Here is a 3,095-nt window from a genome sequence, read left to right on the forward strand (position 1 = left end):
TGCAATCGTATATGAATATTGAATATTCATATACGGATACGAGGATTGCCAAGATACATATTTTTTCGATTAAAAATTGAGAGATATCTCTCTCTCTCAATGAACAATAAAGAAGGAGGAGGCGATACGAACGATCGTGCTCTCTGGTTTTTTATGCTCGAATTTAAAGAAATATACGAAAGGACTGGAAATAATGGAAATAACGTAACACGCTCTGTTTATCGCTCTGTTTTTCGCGTGCGATCGAAATTCATCGGTTAAATTCGGGATCACGGAATTCGGGATAACGGGGGAAATTGATGAAATTTTCATATCTCGCGGATAACATTCATTTTCATAGTTTAGAGCGCGAGGAAATTACTTTTCCAATATTCACTTTCCGAGCTTTATCATTTGTCACGTAACGCGCAATATTAACGATAATAACGCGATTCACGGAAAATAATTTTCAACCAGCGCCAATTTCAATACGTTGCATTTCATAAATCCGAAATTCCCTCCGTGTTCAAATTCTCGTTTCGAGTCGAAATTATTTTTAATTCGACACCTAAACACGTAATCGATTTTTCAAAATTTTTCGAAATTTCAAAATCTACTGATAAAAAAAAAAAAGAACAACGAAAAGAAGAAGATGAAGATCCTCCCTCTTCCAATCGCAACTTTATATGTACATATAAGAAAAAGAGCGGAGTCACATCGGGGAGAAGGAAAACTTTCACGGGGGTTTTTATCGACCCCGTCTCACGGACAGAGCCGGCTTCCTCTTCCCTTTCACTGGAATACCACGGGGAGAGAAAAGTTGGTTCACGATGCATTTCCTCTATCTTAAATGATTCCGGGCCAAGGAGCCGCGGGCCCTTTCGAACTTCTTTATGCCGACGTCGCACCCGCGGCATTCAATAATTTCTTCCCTGTATCACGAGGGCGGATGAAATGTGGGGGGATGAGAATAAAAAACGATAGCACGCAGACGGTGGAAACTGTTGGGGTCGGAGGGAGGGGGATTCGAGGAGGGGAAGAAGGGAGGATCGAAGGGAGAACTTCCAACTTCCCAATTGCGATCGCGCGTCAAGCTTCTCGTTCTCGTGCTCGTCTCGTCGAAATATTTGTTGTTGGCCCATCGTCGGGGCGTGATAGACGACGGTGGGGCGTAAATGGGCCGATCGTAATGCGGGGGGAAAAGGAATTCGGGTGGAGAGGAGGGTGGGGAAGAGGTTTGAGGGAGGAATGTAGATTAGTTGGGCGATATTCGCGAAGTGGTTTCAATGAAATTTACTTTCACTGGATGTGGATGTGTTTCAGACGATATTTTATGGCTTTTTATCGAATTGATTATTCTCTCTTCTCTTTTTTGCGGGGGAAAATATAAATTTACTTTCTTTTAAAAGTACTTCTTTTTAATAATTATATTTAAAAGTATCATCCTTCTTGATTTTTTAATACATTGTACTCGAGATTCACTGTGAGTATTATTAAGTAAATAATTTAAATCGGCTTAGTTTTAATAAAATTATTAATTGTTATCCTGATTTCATAATTCGTATTATCAAGTTAATAACTTTTTAAAATAAAAAAATTTTCACGAGAGAGAATTGCCTTTTTTGTAAATATCTATCCCATTTCCGACTCCTACCCAACAATACCCAATAATCCTAAAAACTCCGAAAACCGTTATTTGGACTTGGTTCCAGTATCGAATAATTGCTTCAATTAAAAAAAAAAAAAAAAATAGCGAATAACCTTCGAAGCGAAAAAACAAAACACGTCCATATCCAATATATTCATAGCTATAAATTTTCTCCCGTTGGGAAGAGAAAAAGAAAAAGAGAGAAAAGAAAAAAAAAAATACGTCCAATATCGTCTGTGATCGCGAGATACGAGAGGAGCACGCGATCATCGGCAAAAAGGTCCGGAGCGGCAAGCAGACCGAGAAACATTGGACCGCCATATGCGAGCGAGGCATAAACCCAGTGACTCCGCGGCACGCTCTTCTTTTTATTCCCCCCGTCGAGTAACGGGTGACGGGAATAATAACGGCATACGGAGGTTTTCGAGGCCGACTGGACTAGAGTCGCGCACCCGTCCTTGTCCCCCGTTATACCACAACATCGCAATTCCCCGATGTTTCCACCTCCGAGGCTTGCCTCGACCGACCAACCAGATTCGCACCTGTGGTAACGTAACGCGAGATCGCGGCATTGCTACGCTCCTATACGTATGCGCATTAATGACCATCTTTTTTCCGACCGTGTTTTTCGACCTTCTCCGCTCTAACGCGCGTTACTACTACGAACGCGTTAACGTCTTTCACTTTCACGTGTTTTCGTCACGTGACACGCGTCCGCTTACTTCGTCAGTTACTTCGTTTAAAATAATTTCGCTTCGCCCGTTTCTGATATCTCTTCAGCGAAACGGTCGTTAAATTTTTTTTACTTTTCGCTCGATTCGTGGTTTAAATTTGAAGTTAAAGACGTTTCTCCTTTTTGCAGACGAGTGTTGGGATAAATTTTAGGCGGATACGTTCACGGAGGGGAATGGCAAACGAGGCCAATGTTTACGTTTGTAGCGTTATGGCGGTATTCGGTATCGAAGTTTCGAGTTACCGAGAGTGGTGGGCCGTTAGGAAAATTTGTTAAGGATCCGTGATCGTTCGAAACGTTCGCGTATGTAATAATTTCTCGCAAAAGAGGGGAGCGGCATCGGTTGGATCGAAACGAAGGCGAAAATGTAAATTGGATCGACGCTTAGCCGTCTCGTTGCACGTGTAAACGGGGCTAATGAAAGAATCGCAAACGCGCTGCCAGTCACATCCGCGATTAATCGCGCTTTCGTCGAGCTGAATTACTCACGTTTCCTTTCCATCGAATTTTCTCAGATCACTTTTCGTCTCGAAAATTTCGTATCGGAAAGTTTACGACTTCTTTTACTTTCATTCGATTCCTGTAATATTGGAACGTATTACATATACGTTACTCGTGTTCTCGTGTGAAAAGAATTATTATAGGAGGATTTTTTTTTATATATTATGGACGTTTATATCGGTGAAAAGACATGTATACTTTTCTTTGTGTGTGTTTTTTTTTTGAATGGATTCG

The sequence above is a fragment of the Apis dorsata genome, unplaced genomic scaffold (assembly GCF_000469605.1).
Source record: "Apis dorsata unplaced genomic scaffold, Apis dorsata 1.3 scaffold_98, whole genome shotgun sequence".
Lineage (NCBI taxonomy): Eukaryota > Metazoa > Arthropoda > Insecta > Hymenoptera > Apidae > Apis > Apis dorsata.